A 12,598-nucleotide genomic window follows, 5' to 3' on the forward strand; every position below is an offset into this window, starting at 1 on the left:
TGCCTCAGCCTCCCAAGTAGCTGGGACTAAAGGTTCTCACCACAATGCCCAGTTATTTTTAGTAGACACAATGTCTCCCTTGCTCAGCTGGTCTCAAACTCCTGGCCTCAAGTGATCCTCCTCAGCCTCCTAAAGTGTTGGGATTACAGATATGAGCCACAGTGCCGGCCTCTTTGTTTTTTAACTTTCTTATTTTGAAATAATTTTAGGCTTATAGAAAACATCCAGAATTATTATGGAGAATTCCTATTTATCCTTCACTCCATTTTCACTAGGTTAACTTCTTTTTTTTTTTTCCAGCTGGAATTACAGGTACCCGCCATAGCAAACAGCTATTTTTAGAGACGGGGTCTTGCTCTTGCTCAGGCTGATCTCAAACTCTGGAGCTCAAGCAATCCCCTCTGCCTCCCAGAATGACTAAGTTAGCATTTTGCCTAGCTATGGTACAGTCATGAAAACCAAGAAATTAAAAAAAATTTTAAACCCCCAGGCAGGCTGGGTCCCTGTAGCTCAGTGGCTAAGGGCACAAGCCACATATACCAGAGCTGGTAGGTTCGAATCCAGCCCAAGCCTGCCAAACAATGACACCTACAACCAAAAAAAAAAAAAAAAGACAAAACAGCCAGGCGTTGTGGCAGGCGCCTGTATTCCCAGCTACTTGGGAGGCTGAGGCAATAGAATCACTTAAGCCCAAGAGTTAGAGGTTGCTATGAGCTGTGATGCCATGGCTCTACCTAGGGCAACAGCTTGAGACTCTGTCTAAAAAATGATAATAAATAAAACCCAGGGGGCTGAGCATGGTGGCTCACACCTGTAATCCTCGGACTCTGGGAGGCCCAGGCAGGTGGATTGCTTGAGCTGAGGAGCTTGAGACCAGCCTGAGCAAGAATGAAACCCCACCTCTACTAAAAATAGAAAAACTAGTCATGTGTTGTGGTGGGTGCCTGTACTCCCAGCCATGTGGGAGGCTGAGGCAAGAGAATTGCTTGAGTCCAAGAGTTTGAAATTGCTGTGAGTAGGGGAGGCGCCTGTGGCTCAGCGGGTAGGGCGCCAGCCCCATATGCCGAGGGTGGCGGGTTTAAACCCAGCCCCGGCCAAACTGCAACAACAACAACAAAAAATAGCCGGGCATTGTGGCGGGCACCTGTAGTCCCAGCTACTTGGGAGACTGAGTCAAGAGAATCGCCTAAGCCCAAGGATTTGGAGGTTGCTGTGAGCTGTGTGACGCCATAGCACTCTACCGAGGGCAATAAAATGAGACTCTGTCTCTACAAAAAAAAAAAAGAAAAAAAGAAATTGCTCTGAGTAATGATACCACAGCACTCTACCCAGGATGACAGAGTGAGACTCTGTCTCAAAAAAAAAAAAAAAATCACCCAGGAAATTAACATTGGTACAATACTAACTAATCTACAGATCTTATTTGTATTTTATCAGGTTTCCCGCTAATGTCCTTTTTTCTGTTGCAGGATCCAAACCAGGATCCCACATTGCATTTAGTTTTTGTATCTCCTCAGCCAGTCTGTGACAATTCCTTAGTATTGCCTTGTCTTTCATGACTTTGATATTTTTTTTTTTAACAGATAGAGTCTCACTGTGTTGCCCAGGATAGACTCAAACTCCTGGGCTCAAGTGATCCTCCCACCTCAACCTCCTGAGTAGCCGGGACTACAGGTGTGAGCCACTATGACTGGCTGATACTTTTTTTGTTTTCTTTTTTTGAGACGGAGTCTCACTTTATCGCCCTTGGTAGAGTGCCATGGCATCACAGCTCACAGAAACCTCCAGCTCTTGAGCTTAGGCCATTCTCAGCCTCAGCCTCCCAAGTAGCTGGGACTGCAGGCACCCACCATGACGCCCGGCTATTTTTTTGTGGCAGTTGTCATTGCTGTTTATGGGCCCAGGCTGGGTTCGAACCTGCCTGCCTTCGTGTATGTGGCCAGCACCCTAACCGCTGAGCTACGGGCACTGAGCCCTAACGAGCATTTTTTGTAGAAGTCTCTCAGTTTCTTTTTGTGTAATATTTTCTCACAATTAGATTGAGATTATACATTTTTGACAAGAATATCACAGAAGTGATGTTGTATCCTTCTCTGCACGTCACATATCAGATGTTCGTGTGCCTTGTTGTTGGTGATGTTAACTTTGATCACTTGGTAAGATAATGCCTTTTTGGTTTCTCCCCTGTAAGTTACTATTTTTCCCTTTGTAATTGATAAATACCTTAAGGGTAGATAGATACTTTGACATTTGGCAAATGTGCTGGTTTTCCTCATTTGCCCACTGATTTTAGCATCCGTTGGACGTTGTCTGTAGCAGCTATTACCCTGATGCTTACCTAGTGTTGATTTTCTGTGTCCCTTATTCCTTTTACATTTCCATCTCTTCCTGTTTTGCTCAAATTTTATTACCACTGTTTCTTCCCTCAAGTGATTTTGAAGTTGTACTTTCTGTTGCTTTGTAATAAAATAGTCTTCAAGATTTTAAAATGTGCTTAACCTTTGTTTCTCTGTTTCTTAAGACTGGGATAGAATTTCTTTTCTTTTCCGTAAAGGCCCGTCCTTTGGTTTTCTATTGGCTTATTTGGAGGACGCTTTACAGGGCTATTTGTTTGTTTTTGAGACAGGGTCTTACTCTGTCACCTGGGCTAGAGGTCAGTGGTGTCATGGTAGCTCACTACAACCTTGAACTCCTGGGCTCAAGTAATCCTCCTGCCTTGATCTGCCAAATAGCTGGGACTAGAGGTTTGTGCCACCACAGCCTGAGCAAGAGCAAGACCCTGTCTCCACTGGGCGCAGTGGCTTACGCCTGTAATCCCAGTACTGTAGGAGGGTGAGGAGGGAGAATTGCTTGAGCTCAGGAGTTCCAGACTTGCCTGATCCCAAGTGAGACCCCGACTCCTAAAAAAATGAAAAATCCAGCCAGGCGCCACAGCGAGCACCTGTAATCCCAGCAGCTTCTGGAGGCTGAGGCAGTGGGATGCCCACAGCCCAAGTGTGAGGTTGCAGTGAGCTGTGATGCCATTGCACTCTGCTCAGGGCAGGGCATATAGGGTGGAACTCTGTCTCAACAACAACAACAAAAAGATCCTGCCTCCACTAAAAAATAGAACAAACTAGCCAGGCCTTATGGTGGACATTTGTAGTCCCAGCCACTTGGGAGGCTGAGGCAAGAGTTTGAGGTTGCTGTGAGCTATGGTGATGCCACAGCACTCTACCTAGGGTGACAGAGTAAGACTCTGTCTCAAAAAAATAAATAAATAGGCTTGGTGCCTGTAGCCACTGGCACCAACCACATGCATCAAAGATGCCAGGTTTGAACCTGGCCCAGGCCTACTAAAAAACAGTGACAACTGCAACAAAAAAATAGCCAGGCACTGTGGCAGGAGCGTGTAGTCCCAGCTACTTGGGAGGCTGAGGCAAGAGAATCACTTAAGCCCAAGAATTTGAGGTTACTGTGAGCTGTGATGCCATGGCACTCTACTGAGGGCAACATAGTGAGACTTTGTCTCAAAAATAAATTAATTAATTAATTAATTAATTAAAATAATATAATAAAAATGGCTAGAATAGATTTGATCTGAAAATTGTTTTTCTGTTTTATATGTACACACAAACACACATGCACTTAGATTAAGTAGAAAATAGAGTCATAGATAAATACTGATAAACCTCTTGGGCTCTGCTGAGGAGGAAATATGTGAAATACCAGGAAATGGAAAATAGTATGGAGATACCTCAAAGAACTAAAAGTGGGCCTACCATTTGATCCAGCAATACTAATATTAGACATTTACCCAAAGGAAAAAAGAGTTATTTCATCAAAAAGATACGGATGCTACAATGTTTACTGCAGCACAATCACAATTGCAAAGATGTGGAATCAGCTCAAGTGTCTACCAGTACATGAGTGATTAATAAAATGTGGTATATGTATACTATGGCATACTACTCAGCCATTAAAAACGGTGAGCCAGGGCGGCGCCTGTGGCTCAGTGAGTAGGGCGCCAGCCCCATATGCCGAGGGTGGCGGGTTCAAACCCAGCCCCGGCCAAACTGCAACCAAAAAAAATAGCCGGGCGTTGTGGCGGGCGCCTGTAGTCCCAGCTGCTCGGGAGGCTGAGGCAAGAGAATCGCGTAAGCCCAAGGGTTAAGAGGTTGCTGTGAGCCGTGTGACGCCACGGCACTCTACCCGAGGGCGGTACAGTGAGACTCTGTCTCTACAAAAAAAAAAAAAAAAAACGGTGAGCCAGTACCTTTTGTAACAACTTGGATGGACTGGAGACCTTTCTCAGTGAAGTATGGCAAGAACAAGGCTGGGTACAGTGGCTCACAACTGATATCCCAGCCCTCTGGGAGGACAAGGCAGGTGGATTTCCTGAGCTCAGGAGTTTGAGACCAACCTGAGCTGGTCAGACAGAGTGAGACCCTGTCTCTAAAACATAGCCAGGTGTTATGGCAGGCACCTGTAGTCCCAGCTACTTGGGAGGCTGAGGCAAGAAGATCACTTGTACCCAAGAGTTTGAGGTTGCTGTGAGCTTTGACACCACGGCACTCTACTGAGAGTAACAAAGTGAGACTCTGTCTCTAAAGAAAAAAAAATGAAAAAACACCACATGTACTCAATATTAAATTGGGACTAATTGATGAAAACCCATGTGTACATATGGCCGCAAAACTCAATGGAAACCAAGCAAGTGGGAAAGGGAAAGAGAGAATGGGTAATTCACACCTAATGGGTACAATGCCCGCTATCTGGAAGAGAAGCACACTTAGAACTTTGACTCAGATTACATAAAAGCAAATCATGTAACTAAAACAATTATACTCCCATAATATTCTGAAATTAAAAATGAAGAACTGAAATTTTAGTTTTATGCTATCATTGCTTTGTAGTTCAAAAGTCTGTATTTGCAGTATTCTTCATTAGCAGTAGCAACTTAAATGAGTCTTCTGTGCAGGACAGCTCATGGACCACATCCAACATGCCACCTGTTTTAATATGCTCTACAAGCTAATTGAATTCTGTAAATGCCTTCCGAAGGATGCATATTCTCAATTAAAGATGTATGTTCATGGTTTTATATCAGTTTATTGCAATGTTATATATATGTGAAACAACATTTTCAAAGATGAAATACATAAAATCTCATTACAAGTCAGAGCTATGAGTATATTTGTTATCAGTTTTGATGTAAGGGAGCACTAACATTGAAATTCGATTAAGTGAACTGTTACCCCTGCTCCCCCTAAAAAAATAATTCAATTCTTATTTGTAGTCCTGCATAACAAAAAAAATTATAATTACTGTTACAGTTTGAATTTCACCAATAAAAAATTTATGGTTGTTGGGTGGCGCCTGTGGCTCAGTGAGTAGGGCGCCGGCCCCATATGCTGAGGATGGTGGGTTCAAACCCAGCCCCGGCCAAACTGCAACAACAAAAAAATAGCCAGATGTTGTGGCAGGCGCCTGTAGTCCCAGCTGGTCGGGAGGCTGAGGCAAGAAAATCACATAAGCCCAAGAGCTGGAGGTTGCTGTGAGCTGTGTGACGCCACGGCACTCTACCAAGGGCAGTAAAGTGAGACTCTGTCTCTACAAAAAAAAAAAAAAAAAATTTATGGTTGTTTTCTCTCTTAATATATACAGGTCTACATAATATCCTTATTTTTGCCTCTCAAACCACAAAGCCTAAAATATATTTACCATCTAACCCTTTATATATTATTTTTATTTTTACTGAGACCTATTCTCACTTTGTCACCCTGGGTAGAGTGCCCTAGCATTAGAGCTCACAGCAACCTCAAACTCTTGGGTTCAAGTGATCTTGCTTCAGCCTCCCGTGTAGCTAGGACTACAGGCATGTACCACAATACCTGGCTAGTTTTTTCTATTTTTAGTAGAGACAAAGTCTCACTTTTGCTCAGAGCTGGTGTCAAACTCCTGAACTCAAGCAATCCACCTGCCTCCGCCTCCCAGACTTTAAATGTCATGTGTAACATAACACAAGTTCCAAAGATTAGAACAAAAGCTGTGTGTGGTGGCTCACACCTGTAATGCTAGCACTCTGGAAGGCTGAGGCAGGTGGATTGCTTGAGCTCACAAGTTTGAGACCAGCCTGAGCAAAAAGCAAGACCCCATCTCTACAAAAATAGCAAAAACTGAGGCAAAGAGGATCACTTGAGCCCAGGAGTTGGAGATTGCTGTGAGCTATGATGACACAGCACTCTACCCAGGCAACAGCTTGAGACTCTGTCTCAAAAACAAAGATTAGGACATGGACATCTTTGGTGGTCCATTATTCCTCCTACCACATTCTGTATGTGTTTTTTGAGTACAGATCACTGAATATGTACAAATTAATAGTGCATATGGGGCAGCGCCTGTGGCTCAAGGAGTAGGGCACTGGCCCCATATACCAGAGATGGTGAGTTCAAACCAGGCTCTGGCAAAAAAAAAAAAAAGAAAGAAAGAGTGTATATGGTATGACTTCAGTATAATTCTCTATTAAAATAGCAACCTATCCTAGTACTCTGGGAGGTCAAAGTAGGTAGATTGCCTGAACTCAGGCCCAAGTAGGTAGATTGCCTGAACTAAAGACCATCTGGAACAATAGCAAGACCGCCCTCTTTACTAAAATAGAAAACTAGCCAGGTGTTGTGGCAGGCTTCTGTACTCCCAGCTACCCAGGTGGCTGAGGCAAGAGGATCACTTGAGCCCATAGTTTGAGGTTGCTGTAAGCTCTGACACCACGGCATTCTACCCAGGGCAACAGAGCTAGACTCTGTCTCAAAAAATAAATAAATAAAATAGTAAGCCTATTGCTGTTTATTCCATAGAAATATTCTTGTCTTTCAGAGAACATTTGGTTGGTGTGTTTTCTAAGTCTTTGCAGTTCTGAAAAACAAAAATCTTTTTTTTTTTTTTTAATTGAGACAGAGTCTTACTATGTCACCCTCAGTAGAGTGCCATGGCGTCACAACCGACAGCAACCTCCAACTCTTGGTCTCAAGCAATTCTCTTGCCTCAGCCTCCCAAGTAGGTGGGACTACAGGCGCCTGCCATGATGCCTGGCTATTTTTTTCTTGCAGCTGTAACCACTGTGCTACAGGTGCCAAACCTCTATTAGACTTTTGATGAGTTTTATTTTTCATATTCTTTTAAGATTTTTCATTTTTATTCGCATATAGGAGGTGATATTTGAATGGCATTGGGAGGTAGCAGTTGCTATTTTTCTTCCTTTCTTTTTTGTCCCCGTTTTTTCTTTCTAATTGTGGTAAAATACATACAACAAAGTTTACCATTTTACCCTTTTTTTTCTTTTGAGACAGAGTCTCATTCTTTGGCCCTGGATAGCTCAAAGCAACCTCAAACTCTTGGGCTCAAGTGACTCTCTTCCCTCAGCCTCCCAAGCTGGGACTATAGGCTCCCGCCAGAACATCTGGCTAGTTTTTCTATTGTTAGTAGAGCCGTCGTGCCCAGCTCATTTTAACCATTTTTAAATGTACAGTTCAGTGGCATTAAGTACATTCACCATACCCTCTTGCAGAACTTACTCATCATCTCAAAATCTATACCCATTAAACAACTTCATTCTACCCCCTACCCTCCGGTAACCTCTGTGTCCTCTCTTTTATTTATTTATTTTTTTGAGACAGAGTCTCAAGCTCTCACCCTGGGTAGAGTGCTGTGGCGTCACAGCTCACAGCAACATCAAACTCTTGGGCTCAAGCGATTCTCTTGCCTCAGCTTCCCAAGTAGCTGGAAGTACAGGCGCCCACCACAATGCTTGGCTATTTTTTTGTTGCAGTTGTCATTGTTGTTTAGCTGGCCCTGGCCAGGTTTGAACCTGCCAGCCTCAGTGTACGTGGCCAGCACCCTACCCATGGAGCTACGGGTACCGAGCCATGTCCATTCATCCTTTGATGGACATTTGAGTTGTTCCCTCCTTTGGACTATAGTGAGTAATGCTGCTATAAGCTTTGGTGTACAAGTGTCCGTTTGAGTCTCTGCTTTCAGTTCTTTTGGGTATATACCTAAGAGTGGAATTGCTGGATCAGATGGTTATTGTTTAACTTTTTGATGATATTTCTCAATTTTTAAGAACTTTTTTCTTTTTCTTTAATTATTATTAAATCATAGCTGTGTACATTAATGCGATCATGGGGCACCATACACTGATTTTATAGACCGTTTGACACATTTTCATCACACTGGTTAACATAGCCTTCCTGGCATTTTCTTAGTTATTGTGTTAAGACATTTATATTCTACATTTAGTAAGTTTCACATGTACCCTTGTAAGATGCAACACAGGTGTAATCCCACCAATCCCCCTCCCTCTGCCCATTCTCCCCCTCCCTGTCCCCCTTCCCCATATTCTTAGGTATAACTGGGTTATAGCTTTCATATGAAAGCCATAAATTAGTTTCATAGCAGGGCTGAGTACACTGGATACTTTTTCTTCCATTCTTGAGATACTTTACTAAGAATATGTTCCAGCTCCATCCATGTAAACATGAAAGAGGTAAAGTCTCCATTTTTCTTCAAGGCTACATAATATTCCATGGTGTACATGTACCATTCATGGATCGATGGGCACTTGGGCTTTTTCCATGACTTAGCAATTATTAATTGGGCTGCAATAAACATTCTGGTACAAATATCTTTGTTATAATGAGATTTTTGGTCTTCTGGGTATATACCTAGTAGAGGAATTATAGGATTGAATGGCAGATCTATTTTTAGATCTCTAATGTTCTCCAAACATCTTTCCAAAAGGAATGTATTAATTTGCATTCCCACCAGCAGTGTAGAAGTGTTCCCTTTTCTCCACATCCACGCCAACATCTCTAGTCTTGGGATTTTGTGATATGGGCTAATCTTACTGGAGTTAGATGATATCTCAAAGTAGTTTTGATTTGCATTTCTCTGATGATTAAGGATGATGAGCATTTTTTCATATGTCTGTAGGCCATGCCACCTGTCTTCTTCAGAGAAGTTTCTCTTCAAGTCCCTTGCCCAGCCTGTGATGGGATCACTTGTTCTATTCTTGCTAATACGTTTGAGTTCTCTGTGGATTCTGGTTATTAAACCCTTGTCGGAGACATAACCTGCAAATATCTTCTCCCATTCTAAGGGCTATCTGCTTGCTTTACTTAATGTTTTCTTGGCTGTGCAGAAGCTTTTTAGTTTGATCAGGTCCCAGTAGTGTATTTTTGAAGCTGCTTCAATTGCCCGGGGGGTCCTCCTCATAAAATACTGGCCCAGACTGATTTCTTCAAGAGTTTTCTGGGCGGCACCTGTGGCTCAGTGAGTAGGGCGCCGGCCCCATATGCCGAGGGTGGTGTGTTCGGACCCAGCCCTGGCCAAACTGCAACAGAAAAATAGCCGGGCCTTGTGGCGGGTGCCTGTAGTCCCAGCTGCTCGGGAGGCTGAGGCAAGAGAATCGCGTAAGCCCAAGAGTTAGAGGTTGCTGTGAGCCGTGTGACACCACGGCACCCTACCCGGGGGTGGTACAGTGAGACTCTGTCTCTACAAAAAAAAAAAAAAAAGTTTTCCCTGCACTCTCTTCTAGTATTTTTATAGTTTCATGTCTTAAATTTAAATCTTTAGTCCAGTGAGAGTCTATCTTAGTTAATGGTGAAAGTTGTGGGTCCAGTTTCAGTCTTCTGCAGGTTGCCAGCCAGTTCACCCAGCACCATTTGTTAAATAGGGAATCTTTTCCCCTATTTAAAACTCCCCTAAAAACTGAGTGTTTTTAATTGGCTTGTCAAAGATCAAATAATGGTAAGTAGCTGGGTTCATCTCTTGGTTCTCTATTCTGTTCCATACATCTACCTCTCTGTTTTTGTGCCAGTACCATGCTGTTTTGATCACTGTCGATTTATAGTATAGTCTGAGGTCTGGTAGCATGATTCCTCCTGCTTTGTTTTTATTTCTGAATAATGTCTTGGCTATTCGAGGTTTTTTCTGATTCCATATAAAATGAAATATTATTTTTTCAAGATCTTTAAAATATGACAGTGGAGCTTTAATAGGGATTGCATTAAAATTGTATATTGCTTTGGGTAATATGGACATTTTAACAATGTCGATTCTTCCCAGCCATGAGCATGGTATGTTTTTCCATTTGTTAACATTTTCAGCTATTTCTTTTCTTAGAGTTTCATAGTTCTCTTTATAGAGATCTTTCACATCCTTTGTTAGATAAACTCCCAAATATTTCATGTTCTTTGGCACTACTGTGAATGGAATAGAGTCCTTAACTGTTTTTTCAGCTTGACTATTGTTGGTATATTTAAGGCTACTGATTTATGAATGTTGATTTTGTAACCTGAGACGCTGCTATATTCCTTGATCACTTCTAAGAGTTTTGTAGTAGAATCCCTGCTGTTTTCCAGATATACAATCATATCATCTGCAAAGAGCAAAAGTTTGATCTCTTCTGACCCTATATGGATACCCTTAATTGCCTTTTCTTCCCTAATTGCGATGGCTAAAACTTCCATTACAATGTTAAAGAGCAGGGAAGACAATGGGCAGCCTTGTCTGGTTCCTGATCTGAGTGGAAATGATTTCAATTTAACTCCATTCAATATGATATTGGCTGTGGGTTTGCTGTAGATGTATTCAGTTTTGTTGGGATGAAATGTGCTTTAGACGTCTGCTAAATCCAAATGTTGGATGGTTAAGTTTAAGTCTAAAATTTCTTTGCTCAGCTTCTTAGTGGAGGATCTATCCAACACTGCCAAAGGAATGTTGAAATCTCCGACTATTATGGAGCTGGAGGAAATCAAGTTGCTCATGTCTGTTAGAGTTTCTCTTATAAATTGAGGCACATTCTGGTTGGATGCATAAATATTAATAATTGAAATATCATCATATTGAGTATTACCCTTAACAAATATGAAGTGACCATTCTTATCCTTCCTTACTTTTGTTGTTTTAAAGCTTATCATATCTGCAAATAGAATAGCAACACCTGCTTTTTAATGATTACCATTTGCCTGAAATATGGGCGACCATCCTTTCACCCTGGGTCCATATTTATCTTTTAAGGTTAGATGTGATTCTTGTATGCAGCAAATATCTGGCCTGAGTTTTTGTATCCAGTCAGCCAACCTGTGCCTCTTTAGAGGACAGTTTAAGCCATTCACATTAATGGAGAATATTGATAAGTCTGGTAAAATTTTGGGTATCGAGTTTTTCGCAAGTTCAGTGGACATTTTTAATCCTTTCGCCATTGTGGAAGTTGGGAGTTTGATCAAAAGTTTCTGAGTGAGTTTACTTTTGTGGTATAGGATTGGGTTGGTCATTATAGAGGATAGGTCTGAGAATATCCTGAAGAGCTGATTTGGTTATGGCAAATTTCTTCAACGTATGAATTTGAAGTATTTAATTAAAGTTTTAAATTTCTCCATCATAAATGAAACTCAGTTTAGCTGGATACAGGATCCGGGGTTGAAAGTTATTTTGTTTTAGGAGATTAAAAGTCGATGACCACCCTCTTCTGGCTTGAAAAGTTTCAGCAGAGAGATCTGCAGTCATTCTAATATTCTTCCCTTTGTAGGTAATGGATTTCTTATGTCTGGCTGCTTTCAGAATTTTCTCCTTCATATTAACTTTAGTTAAGTTAATTATGATTTGCCTGGGATGTCTTATTCGGGTTGAGTGATGCTGGGGTTCTGAAACTGTCTGCTATCTGAATTTCAGAATCTCTTGGCATGTCTGGAAAATTCTCTTTCATAATTTCATGGAGAAGGGCCTCTGTGCCTTGCGAAGACACTTCATCACTGTCAGGGATTCCAGTGAGGCAGATATTAGCCTTCTTCAAATTATCCCAGAGCTCTCTGAGAGAATGATTCATTTTTGCTCTCCATTTCTCTTCCTCTCTGAGAGTTTGGGAGCATTTAAAAAGCTTTGTCTTCGATGTCAGAAATTCTTTCTTCTGCTTGCTCCACTCTGTTACTGAGGGATTCTACTGTATTTTTCAGATCTTTGGGGGCTGCAAATTCTTGCTTCAGTGTGTCAAAATCTTTGGTGGTTTTGTCTTTAAATTTGTTGAATTCTTGAGACAACTTTTGAATTTCTCCTTGAATTTCTAATTCCAACTTTTGAACTGCTCCTCGAATTTCTAATTCCAAATTTTCCTCCATTCTATTAATCTTGTTTGCAATCCAAATTCTGAATTCAATTTCTGACATCTCGGCCAGCTGTTTATGAATAGGATCTTCAGTTACAGCTGCCATATCTTTCCTTGGGGGGGTGCTGATCTATTCTGGTTATTCATGTTACCAGAGTTTTTCCACTGATTCCCCCCAATGACTATTTTACTCTGTTTGACTTTTCCCCTGGCGCTTTGTCGAGGACCCATACGGTGCTACGGCCTGAGAAACTGGGGACCTGTTTGGTATGGTGGGACCAAGTGGCTCTGTCTTATTTTCAGCTGGTCTCTGTCCAACCTTAGTGAAACAGTTACTCTGGGTTGAAGTCCCAGCTGTGGAGAAATACCAGCAATTAAGTCACTCCGCCCCCCACAGGTAACTATTGGAAAAGGAAAATCAAACCTTCCTACAGCCACACACCCAGGGCACCACTT

The 12,598-nt window shown here is 42.0% G+C and overlaps 1 protein-coding gene across 6 annotated transcripts in view; it reads left to right on the forward strand.

Moving 5' to 3' along the window:
- ZNF565 (zinc finger protein 565) overlaps window positions 1-12,598 on the forward strand; it is an 80,872-nt gene that overhangs the window by 64,335 nt on the left and 3,939 nt on the right. The window lies entirely within an intron of this gene.

The sequence above is a fragment of the Nycticebus coucang genome, chromosome 10, assembly GCF_027406575.1.
Source record: "Nycticebus coucang isolate mNycCou1 chromosome 10, mNycCou1.pri, whole genome shotgun sequence".
Taxonomy (NCBI): domain Eukaryota; kingdom Metazoa; phylum Chordata; class Mammalia; order Primates; family Lorisidae; genus Nycticebus; species Nycticebus coucang.